Genomic DNA, 11,832 nt, shown 5'->3' on the forward strand with positions numbered 1-11,832 from the left:
GCTTAACAAAGTTTGTCTAGGCTTTTCGTTATACCATTGAAATGTTAAACATTGTATGTACTATAAACCACATGCATGTTTTAACCTTTTTCTCCTTGGTCTACCTTTTGGCATTGTGTTATGATGTTGATCCTATCACTTTCTAAGTGTCTAAATAAATTATATGTTTTATTTTTTTCCTATGTTTAGCCAATGAAATGCGGGGTTCATGGAATTCATGAGTTTTCTAAGTCAAACATATTTTTCATGATTTTCTTAAATACTCTTACCTTATTTACATTAGGTTTACTTTCTTGGATTTTTGTCCAACCATTTATACTAAACAATGCAATTTTTGCTAGATATTATAGTAGTGAACACCTAACTTCTTAAATGATTTACGTATTTGTGTCATTTCTACATCAAGAATAATCAAGGATAAAATATTACAAAATATGATACCCACTAGCTTATTTTCTTCCTATATATATCAAGACTAACTACACAAACAAATAGATTCATGAAAACATCAAGAATGAATTTATATGTAGATATAAAACATAAATATATGCAAATATTAATATAATAATTAAATTTTAAACCAAATAATTGATAACCTAAATTATTGATTAATATAAACTAATATCTCAAAAATCTATGTAAAAACCACCAATCTAAAAATCAATAGTAAAAATCTATGACCTTCATTGAAAAATTAATCAAAAAACAAACATAAATTGGAATGTAATTATTTAATCAAAAAAAATAGTAATTCTAATTACCTTTTGAAATTGCTAATTAACACAAATAAAAGAAAACATAAATATATTTAATCAAAATAGGTTTAACAATTGTAAATCAAACATAAAGTCAAGGCTATATTTTTTTTCATGATTATCGTTTCTTTCAAAGTCATTCTAATTTATTTATTTTTAAATTTTAATGTTTAATTTATTCATTAAATGTGAAAGAGGTCTAGCTTTTATAATCGAACGGCAAAGAGATTTTTATTGCAAATACTTTTGACTAATCAATACAATAGTATCATCTTCATTTCTTACATTGGCAAATGAATTCTAGAATTTAAAAGAGTTTATTCCTTTTCAAATACTTTTCATGCTGGCTGCGGAATGATGCTTACTTCATGCTTCCTGCAATTTTTACTTCTATCCTTCCATTAAATATTAACCTTAAATTAATTTAAAAGGCAGTTTTAGTAAATCATCACACAAATTTGATGATATTAAATTTTTCACTGAATGTACTGAACTTGGGAATCTCGTTAGGACGAAGTGTTAAAAAAGGTGAGTTGCTGTTATCAAATATTCCTCTCATTACTTATAGACTAATATGACTTCGCCATCAATTATATATTTGAACAACGAAAATTAACATTTCACTGAGTCTGTTTTAGTAATGTTCAAACGTAGGCGATATGTAGTGTTACAAATTTTGGTATATGAAGTATTGGAAAATAAATGTGTAAGTTCTTTTTGAAGATTATCGGCAAATGAATATACTCACAAGAAATAATGGAGTCTTATAATGTGAACAATAATGTTCTAAAACAGTCTCTCTATGATAATGTGTGCAGTAGTTTTAGTTCCCTTAAATAGTCATAGTTTTTTATATCAACATACGCAACATACGAAATGAGAGTAACGTTTTAGATTTGGGAGTGCTTCAGGGAAGATTGGATGTCATTCACATTTTGGCTCATTAGGCAGTGAGCCTTCAAGGGTGAGAGTTGAACGGAGTGAAGGTTAGAGAATAACGAGAGATTACACCTAGTGGAAGGTATTTATCCACTAGAAAGGATAAATTTCTTCGTACATTCTTTGTATCTATCTACTAGCCTGGAAGATTAGCTGTTAATTATTAATACTATAATTTGTTTGTCCATCACATGCCAGATTTTCCAGGAGTTCAGCCACTATATTTCCTTCATGATCGCAATGATTTATTTGGAAATAATCAAAGTTATGTAAACCTTTTTTTAATATAAATCTTTTTACTCTGCGTTTATCAATAAAAAAAAAAAAAATTAACCTGGCCAAAGACAGGGACTTTACAAGTTAACTTTAACCTTGAAAGCTATACATCCTACTTTAGAAATTTAATATATTACTATATATCACTAATTTTTAAAAACATGAGTCTTATGATGTGAATGATTTTTTATTGGAAATCATCTTTGAGGATATTACTTGATACTAACTCTGATATAAAAGTCTCTATTTTCCAAATCATCTAATAAATGGTTTGAAAATTCTAACAAAAATCTTTTGATGCAAGACAAAATAAATCCATCTCTATATATCAACTCACAAGTGAGAAACGCATAGCTAAAATAGAGACTCTCCACTCAGAGAAAGAATTAGACTATAACCCCCCCCCAAAAAAAACATTCATGTCAAATGTGCAAACTTTATTTACAAATGTCCTTTCTCTCCACTCTTGTGCACCTTATCTCCCCTCTTCACATGCAGCGCAAACACACTAAACTCTTTGTATATTAACAAATAAAAATAAATATAATAATGATATTAAAAAAAAATCATTAAATAATTATTATTTGAAATAGAAATTATTATTCTTTTTTTATATTACATAAGCCTAAGAATGCTGGCCACACGCATGCCTATGGTGGCCACCTTGTCGATACTCCCTTCCGATAGCCATCCGTCTTCCTGCATCATCATCCTTCTGAAAGGCCCCATATCTGCGTTCTTGACTCCCACTCTGAAAACCTCCCATGCCTCAGCCATAAATTCCCCCTTCCTCGTTCTGAGAGCTTCGGCAGCAAGCCAGATTTCGTCCTCCAGGTCCGAACACTCTGCATTAGAAAGAATGGCCAGGGGGTTGAAATATGGGCCAAGTATGCTAGCCCATTCCTTGTCCACCTCCAAACCCCCTCCGCCCACTGCTTCTATATCTTCTTCCCTTATGAAGCCCACCAGTTTCTCCACCTAGGCTTCCTTTGACGGTAAAACGTCAACCAATAGGCACAAGATGATCTTGTATACGTAGTCGTCGCACCAGTGCCACTCCTCACTGAATGCGTCATCAAGCAATCCCTGAATAGCATTCTGGCTTTTAATGTCTATATCCAATAGATGTTCACATTGGGCTTCCAACATATCCTTGCGACAAAGGCAACTTAGACCGAATCTATGCACCATCTTGCTTATTCTGAAAACACCACTCTATTCTAGCTTCTCTTAGCTATAAAAAGATCAACAATTTCTAGAACCCTCTAGTCCTTTCTATCCCCTCCTTCTCTCTCTCATGGGATATCAAAAAGTAGAATGTGGTTACCAAGATTCTTCTACTGTTTGGGATATGAGTATTGTCCTCTAATAATCTATGCTGAAGATCTCTGTTATCTGCATTCGTAGGCGACAAGACAGCTAGTAGAGTCTTAGCGACCCCATGGTTAGCAAGGAGGTCCACAACTTGGTTGCCTTCACGGAAGATGCTGAATGTGATAATCCTTAAATTTTTGAAGATAACCATAAATTCTTGGGATTCAAGTGTCCAAACGCCAGTTCTTGAAATGATGATTGGTGATTCCATTAAGAATCACTTTTGAGTCCCCTTCAATCACCACCTTTGTTATTTCGTTAGCAGTCGCCCATTTATGAAACGGGTGCCCGTTATTTAAAATTCAAAAAATGGGCACCCGTTTTGAAATTTATAGCACTTTAAGAAACGTGTGCCCATTTTTAGAAATGGGTACATGTTTTTAGAAATGGGTGCCCGTTTTTAGAAACATGTGCCCATTTCTAAAAATTGTACACTTGTTTCTCTACGGTGGTCCGATCCTAAATAGGCACTCATTTTATTTTTATGGGTCGGGGCTCCGAAGCTAAATGGGTGCTCGTTTCTTAAAAAATGGGTACTCATTTCTAGCAACAAACTTTTTTGCTCGCAAACTTCCGTGGATTTGGGACCCAACTTCTTGCACCCACCTTGACATTTAGGATAGATCTTAAGCATTATTTTATAACCAATACTATGATTCTGCTATGAATGTTCTCAAAATCTATCATATAATAATAGCCTTGTATCGAATGCACGACCGTCCAAACCATTTACAATTGGAATTGTTAGTGAAAATTCTCCAAGGTAAAAATAATTCCCTCAAATTTCTCATTTTCATGTATGATTTCACTACAATCACCACACAAGGCATTCGAGAGTAACTTTTTACCTACTATTGAATTTGGCTGATATATCTTGATGAGACAAAAAAGAGAAATAATAAATAGTTCATTTTAAAATAATATTATCTTTTGAGTACACAATTTATTCCATACAAACATTTTTTCTATTTCAAAGTATAAGCAAGCCTCCATAAGCACTAGTTTGTTGGGAAAAGAAAAATTCTCCAATAATATCTAGTTGATACTTGATTATGCATCATTTAAGAAAGGTATTTAAGTCAGGTTAATATTTCATGAAAGGATTCTCATTATCCTCAAGGGGAGTGATAGGCTTTGCTTGGTCTATAGTTATTATCAAGAGTTGATTAAATCCTTGCGTCAATTTATTTATTTATTTTTTTCTCTTAAGATGTGAACCTTATGTTGATAGGGTAGAAACATTGTCTCTTCGCTCCTAATTTGTCAAATGTAGAGAATTTGACTAAAATAATACTCTAGGTCTTGAATACCATCTACCTCTACTATTTCATAAATTATCTTTGCTCCAATAATAGGAATATTATATACCATTCCCTTTAATTTATTTTCAAAAACTAATTTATGTATATCATGTAGATGGTCTTCTTTTGTGTTGGAGTATAAAACCGTATCATGGCTTCAAAACCCCCATTTTGAAGCTTATTGCATCTCTAAACCCCCATTTTGAAAGTCAAAAAATGAAGGTTTGGAAGCACAAGCTTCAAAATGAGGTTTTGGGAGCACAACAAGCTTCAAAATATTTTTTTGAATCTTGTGGCTTCAAAACTCCCATTTTGAAGCTTATTGCATCTCTAAATCCTCGTTTTGAAGCTTGTGGCATCTCCAAACCCCCATTTTGAAGCTCAAAAAATGAGGTTTGGAAGAATAAGCTACAAACTGAGGTTTTGGGAGTATGACAAGCTTCAAAATCTCATTTTAAAGCTCACGGCTTCCAAAATCCCATTTTGAAGATTGATGTATCTCCAAACCCCCATTTTGCCTAGTTATGGTAGGTCAAAGCTTTTGGGTTTAACCAGCGAGGTGAGAAGTGAATATGGTGAGTTGGGCCTTAGAATTTATTTGTTTTAGACTCAATACTAAATTTTGGTAGAGAAGAGTTGAGAATATCTTCTAAATCTTACATAGTTTGAGGATACATGAGTTCATATAATCATGGTTCATAGGTCACTAAATTTTCCTATAACTCTCCATTTTGAACATAAGCCACAATACTAGATTGTAGTGGTATTTCCTATGGACATTTGGAGAAATTAATTACAATCCATTGGGGTGTGTCTAAATATAGAAACAAGTTTGAATGAACCTACTATTGTTGATAGCCTTAAAAGGTGTCTTGGTGATCTTGAAGAATTAAATCCTTCTCTACGATTTGTTCCACAGATTTTTCATTTTTGAAAAGGGGTATCCTTTTAGGCTACTAAGACTTGATAATACTTTTTCTCTAGGTCTTTCGATATGGCAGATATAATTGGAAAAAAAAGAGTAGAGCCTACCATGTTACTAATGATTTTCTTTGGTACTATTTGGTCACATTCTAGATCCATAAATTCCTCATTTTTTAAAGAATTCTCTAAAGCATTATGACCAAACGAATGACAATAAAGGAAAGCAAAATTAAGGTTTTCAAGATTCAGAGGTTGCCTCCTTACTTCATTTTTATACATAACACCAAGAATTTTGGATATTCCATTGTTGCATTAATAAAACACTTCAATTCTTATCCTTCATAAAATTTATAAATTTAATTAAGTTTAACAGTTAAATATCAAAACAATGATTTTCTATTTTTTGTACTTATCCTACAATAGATAAGAAGTGGACTAATAATGCATCTCATTGGAAATAATTAGAAGGGAACTACATTGTGGTTACACACAATGATCACAACTTACAGTTGACTCCATAAGAGTAACAAAGTACATGAACATAATAACATGCTCATGCATAACCAATAGGAATTCAAAAAAAACTATTACTTCATAACTCTATCTTCATCCTCCTCAATTTCATTTTATTTGGTTAAATTTTTTTGTTAACCCAATAGACCAACCAACACATGATCATTATTGGTTCAAAAATTTTTTTCATAAGTTCTTTCTTCACAAGTGAATACTAGTTCATATGTTCTTAGACTAGAATTTTGTTTATGAGTGAAGAAGTGTACTAACTCCATAACTAAGTTTGTCTAAGCTCCTTGATATATCGTTGAAATATTAAACATTGTATGTACTATAAACCATGTGCATGTTTTGACCCTTCTCTCCTCGGTCTACCTTTGATATATCGTTGAAATATTAAACATTGTATGTACTATAAACCATGTGCATGTTTTGACCTTTTTCACCTCGGTCTACCTTTTAGCATTGTGTTATGTTGCTGATCCTACCACTTTCCAAGCGTCTAAATAAATTTTAGGTTTTATATTTTCCTATGTTTAATCAATAAAATATGGGATTCATGGAATTCAGGAGTTGAGTTTTCAACAAATTTTTCATGATTTTCTTAAACTCTCTTACCCTATTTACATTAGATTTATTTTCTTATTTTTATCTAACTATTTATACTAATCAATTCTATTTTTGCTAGATACTATAGTAGTGAACACCTAATTTCTTAAATGATTTACAAATATTATGTCTTTTCTACATCATTAATAACCAATGAAAAAATCCTATCAAATATGATACAGACTTTGGCTTAAATACATCAGATATCATAATCACCTCTGAAACTACTCATTAACCCAATTAAAAGCAAACATAAATATATTTAATTAAAAAAAAATTAACAATTGTGATTTATAATTTAGTTCATGATTATCGTCTTCTTTCACCCGTCATTCTAATTTATTTGTTTCTTAATTTTTATATTTGATTTATTCATTGAACGTGAAAAAGATCTAACTTTAAACATATTATAGATCGAATGGCAAGAGATTTTTATGGGAAATATTTTTGACTAATTCATATAATATTATCCATCTTGCAATTTTTACCTTGGAAAATGAATTTTAGAATTTAAAAGAGTTTATCCCGTTTCAAATCCTTTCATCTTGGCTGCGGAATGAGGTTAATAACGTGCATTTTTTACTTCTATCCTTCTATTAAACGTTAAGCTTAAATTAATTTAAAAAGGCAGTTTTAGTGAAACATCACACTAATTTGATGATGTTAAATTATTCATTGAATGGGCTGCACCTAAGAATCTCTTGAGGACGCAAGAGAAAAATGTGAGTTGGTGTTCCTCTATTCCTTCTATACTAATATGACTTCGCTTTCGAGTATATATTTGAATAACCAAAAAGAAATTTCACTCTTTAGTAATGCTCAAACATAAAGAAATTTCACTCTTTAGTAATGCTCAAACATAAGGGGTATGTAGTGTTACAAATATTGGTATAGGACGTATTGGAAAAAGAATGTGTAAGTTCCTTTTTATCATTATGATGAAATGAATATATATTGTGGTTGATTTTATTTATGTTTTTTTATTTTTATCATTAGTTATTACGTCGAGAGGCGTAACCTTACAATTGCAAGCATCTGTCATAATTACGTCGAGAGGCGTAACCTTACAATCGCAGGAATCAGTCATAAACTTTTATTCCTTTCTCTCCTTAAATGTAGGCCACGATAGTTATCCGTCATAAACTTTTATTCCTTCTCTCCTTAAATGTAGGCCACGATAGTTATCACCACCGTTCAACGTTATGCTCTACCAATAATAATGATGCCAGTTTACACGTGTCTTCTTTGTAATGCAAGGAGAGACAGTTATGATACGGGTGGAAGCTTCGAATTTTCATGCCAACCTTCCAATTTGCATGATATCGATTACAAAGGCTTCCACACTTACCATTTGAAAACATTTAATCGCGTAGCTCTGTGAACTTCAGCTTGAATCTTTTTGCACTTTATATTTGATAACATCCTATCAACTACTTTGTGGAGCGAACTTGACATTGAATCTCTTCATACAGGTATTTTGCATTCCTTACACTGACAAATATTAAATTGCAGTGAATTTTGGAAGGTTGGCATTCTGTTTATAGGATTTGTATTTCCTAATTCACTATTTACGCATTGCAGAGAATCAAAGTTGCACTTTGGCTTCTTCTCAATATCCACTAACGTGCGCGGCTCTGCGAATTTGACACTGAATCGCTTCACTGTAGGTATTTTAGATAAAATTTTAGTTACCTAAAATTCATATCACTACATTCCTTAGCATTCTATTTTTTTAAGTCTGCTGCGAAATTCAAACCTGAACATGCAATGGCTTTCCTCTATATTTCAGATTTATGAGCTAATTTCGTTTGGGAAAATAATTTTTTCTTTATAATTTCGATATTCGAGAGGCGTACACTACAATGGCAGCCATTCTGTGTAAAGTTTTATTTGTCCTCAGATTAAATCTAGGAAATAATTTTCATTAGCATCGTTGAATGAGAATATTACCCTAAGTTCATGCACAGTAATGCCATCTGCTATAAACTCAATGTAATATTGTAACTTTAAATGTAAATTTGCCGAATTAGTATTTTTGCAACCGATGAAGATTGAAATAAAAAACGGTTACCGCTTCAGATTTGCATTATATACGCTTCGGATTCGCATATAATACCGTTTTCTTGCGTACTAAAGAGTTGCATTTACGAAACAGCAGTATTAACGTTGCATTTCAGTTTTTCCTCCTTCATAGTTTTCAGATTGTAATCGGCTAACATTATATTCTTTAAATGATCATAGCAATTCTCATCTCCCATCTTCAGTTTTGAACATCGAACTGCTTGCAATAAAGAACTGCTCAATTTGTGTATTTGGATGTAAAGAATTTTCTTTCGAATTTCAGGAATCGACTATCAACTTTGTAATAATTAATTTGTAGAGATGTAAGTTTATTTTGTACACTGTACTCTCAATTTTACTGTTTCAGTTTTATTGTGCTATGTTTATGTTTCCGCATCTTGCATGCATGTCTAACAGAGTATTTTTAACTATAATGTCTGATGAAAATCTCCATGCAATTATGTTTTGATGCATCTCCATGCCCTATTGAAAAGCTCCCATTTTCACATAGGTAGGGAGAACACTGGTAAAGAATCTGGCTTTTAACTTCCAATCCCATTTGTGGAAAGTTTTGACAGCCTTTTCAACAAATCCATTTTCCAAATTTTGCAATCCCTGCATTCCATGAGATGGCATCTTTTGGGCCTTTCAAGCATTCTGTCTGCTACATCAAAATATATGTTTGTCAGATAATTTTTAATTGAAGACCCAAAATTTCAGTGGAGAATAAAGATTAATCATTCAGCATCAACTTCAAACCCCTTTGGTAAGCAAAGCTAAATATTAGATTGCAGTTATATAGGTAATGTATTCGTCTTCTTTCCATTACAATGAATAAGAAACCTTGATAATTTCAAGTGATTATACAAAGAATGATTTCTTTAGATTAAAATAGATAATGCATGCAGTGCATCCAATTCTTAAAGTAGTTATTGCATGCAGTGAATCGAATTCTTCATTTATTATTTATTTAAGGAAAATTAATTAAATATCCCAACTAACAATCTGCAGGAATATTAATTGAATATATCTAACAAGCTGCCGGAATATTGATTGAATATATCAGCTAGCTACAGGGGTTTTTGCATCTCACTATGAAAGATAGCAAATTTTTTTTTAGATAAAACCTAATGTTGCTACGTAATCAGCTTATTTTATTTCATTATTTCTTAAGAATAGTAGAGGTTACTTATTTTTTTCAATAGTTATTATTTTTTTAACCAATTTTATATCCTAATGTGAAATAGGCGCTTCTAGAAGGATATCTTTATGGTATTTTAGATTTTTTTAGATTTAGAAATTTGATCTTTTTAACTTTTCAGTTCTTAATTTATCTTTGTTTTTTATAATAAAGCAACCAAAATAAGGAGGCTGATCACGAATACACAACAAGCCTCCAAACTGCGGTCAATCAATCCCTAACTTAATCATCAAAAACATAAACCGCTTGCAACTATAGAATATTAATTTATCTTTGTTAAGACTATGAATTCTACTAGTTAACATTTTTTCTTTCTAAATTGATAGTTTATTTTATTCAATTATAGTACTTTGATATACATGTTTGCTATAGAATATTAATTTATCTTTGTTAAGACTATGAATTCTACAAGTTAAGAATTTTTCTTTCTAAATTGATAATTTATTTTGTTCAATTGTAGTACTTTGATATACATGTTTTGGCCACTAACTTGATATCTAAATTAGTTCATTTTTCATATTTAATACTATTTAGTATGTATAGATTTTAATGGTGTTGTACAATAAAAAGCTATATCCCCACATTAAAAAATAGTTATAAGTATTATTTTTACCATTTAAAATAATCTTTGGAAAAATGTAATGAAAAATAATATTTCCCTTCTGCAAAATTAAACAAAAGTTGAATGATAATATTTTTATCAATTGTGATCTTCTATTAGTTTATTTTCTTCATTACAAGTTATATGCAATCTTAATTTCCTTATAGAAACTTATAAATAGTTTTTTGTATAAAATGTTAGTAGAAAAGAGGTAAACATTGAGTGATATTGAGATTCCTATAAAAATTTATAAATGATGGTTTTGAATAATTTCTTGCACACATCATTAGATTTTGTAAGAATTAATTCAAAAGAAAAGAACAAGATAATCTATTTTGAAAATCATAAAATTAGTCTTAGATATTATTTTATTCATCAATATAAATTTGAGAAAAAATCAATATGACTAATAAATATACCTCACTCTAAAAACACATCATAATTAATTCCACATATAAAAATTAAAAACAATTACTATAAAATGAAGAGAGAGAGAGAATGAAAATTAGACTCTTAAAATTTAAAACTTACAAAATAAAAATAAAAGTATATCATAATTTGAAGGTTAATTAGAGACTGCATTATACAATCAACGGCAAAAGAAAAACCCCCACTAAATACAAATGCATTGTCTTTGATCTGAGGAGGACCTCATTGATGATAAGGATACCTCATTGATGATAAGGATACGACCCCTATGAACACAGACACAAAGCACACAAAGCACACAAAGCACACAAAGCACTGGAATCTGGTAATTTGCACTAGAATCTAGTAATTTGGATTCGGATTCTAAAATGATGGGTCTGGTTAATGATAGTGATAACTCCCTTGCTGGTGGCATGCCATAGATGACTTGGTTGCTGAGAACCCCCATGAGGTCCCAATTCTAAAAGCTGAGCACGGATGTGTTGGCTCAAGAATAAGATAGAGGCTTGGGAAGCCCAAATGGTGGGCCTTAACAAATTCCATGTGCAGGTTTTACATAGTCCCGCGCTCACCCTCTTTTGCTGAGGGAACGCTATGCGGACACAATGGTATGGATGCCACTGGAGTGCGCAAGGCACCCCTGTAGTTTGTTTTTGTTTTATGTTGTTGTTTCTGATTTCTAAAGACTTGGTTCCTTTTTACTGATAGTTGTTGTTAATTGTTGTTATAGTGTTGTTTCTGCGCTATGATTTTGAATAGTTTTTTTATGTAAAGAGTCAGTGCCCTTGTTCTCAAGAATGTATTTCATATTAATTGTATTTCACATTTCTTTTTCGAGATGATATGTAC

General features: G+C 31.3%; 1 long non-coding RNA gene across 1 annotated transcript; it reads left to right on the forward strand.

The window, feature by feature from the left end:
• The first annotated feature begins 7,612 nt into the window (after positions 1-7,612).
• Positions 7,613-9,347, forward strand: LOC131064484 (uncharacterized). The gene is made up of 3 exons (XR_009111277.2): positions 7,613-8,163; positions 8,273-8,354; positions 8,481-9,347. It is a non-coding gene; the product is annotated as an uncharacterized LOC131064484 (long non-coding RNA).
• Positions 9,348-11,832: the final 2,485 nt, after the last annotated feature.

Source organism: Cryptomeria japonica, chromosome 7 (genome assembly GCF_030272615.1).
Source record: "Cryptomeria japonica chromosome 7, Sugi_1.0, whole genome shotgun sequence".
NCBI classification, from domain to species: Eukaryota; Viridiplantae; Streptophyta; class Pinopsida; order Cupressales; family Cupressaceae; genus Cryptomeria; species Cryptomeria japonica.